The sequence below is a fragment of the Buceros rhinoceros genome, unplaced genomic scaffold, assembly GCF_000710305.1.
Source record: "Buceros rhinoceros silvestris isolate BGI_N320 unplaced genomic scaffold, ASM71030v1 scaffold15039, whole genome shotgun sequence".
NCBI classification, from domain to species: domain Eukaryota; kingdom Metazoa; phylum Chordata; class Aves; order Bucerotiformes; family Bucerotidae; genus Buceros; species Buceros rhinoceros.
The window spans coordinates 1-1,043 of record NW_010432217.1 but is presented as its reverse complement, the minus strand read 5'-3'; positions in this window follow the sequence as shown (position 1 = coordinate 1,043).

The following is a 1,043-nucleotide window of genomic DNA, read 5'->3' as shown; positions in this document are numbered from 1 at the left end:
GAACCAGTGGAAGCTGATCAAGCCCCATTGAGGAGCACACTCCCTTGTACACGAAACAGGCCCAACGTGAGTCTTTGGTCCCTCTTGTTTTAGTGGGACTGCTATTCTTCTTATTTCAGTGCAATTTTGTGTCTGTGCATTCCAAAATGTTATGGTGATCAAGTTTCAAGATCACTAGTGCGATTTCCCAAGCACCACTTCACTGCTCTGAACACACAGGTAGCATATCTGAAATGAAGCACCCCAGACTTCTGGGTGACTGCGAGCTCTCTGTTCAGCTGTAGGACCTCCCAGGCTCCGCCTCAGTACTGAGCAGACCTCTCCTCGTTGCAGATTCTTGGCAGGTTCCTTGGCATTAGTAGTTGTCTCAGAAGGCACACTCGCAGATTCTGCCACCTTTACTGCAACAACGGGAGACAGAAGCACTGCCTAACCCACCAAAACCTCGTGCGGAACACCAAAGATTGCACCATCTTCAAACTCTGTAACAAGTACCAAATACAGAGGTGAAGCTCCCGCAGACATCTGTCCGTAGCTTCTGTTTGCCACAAGGGAAGAAAGAGTAGCTCTGTAAGCATTACATGCCCTGGCGATTCCCTGTTAAATGTCAATGAACACGTTTTGTTTGCTACAGTCTGAAATCAACGAAGCCTCTCTTCCCTAGGCACCAAAGTCTCCAGCATTTTTATTTCTCATAAATCACGCATCGGTTTTGGGAACAATTGCAGGAAGTCAGTTTTAATGAACAACAAGCTCTAAAATAACAAGCAGGGAGATGGTTTTATATCCATCTTGGTTTTGATTCTTCGTAGAGATTTTAGCTACATAGCTTCCTACTTTTTTTCCTGCTCTGCTCCTGTTAACAGCTTTAAACTAAATGACACATCTCCAGAACCTCCAGCAATTTTCACCTCGTGATAAAACAGCATCAAATAGGAAAATTGTTTAGAGCATCATAAAAAAAATGCAAAGCACTCTATCCCTAGCCCAAAATGAGAAGACTTCACCTCAATCTCCTAGAGCAACTTAACCCTCCACTAAGC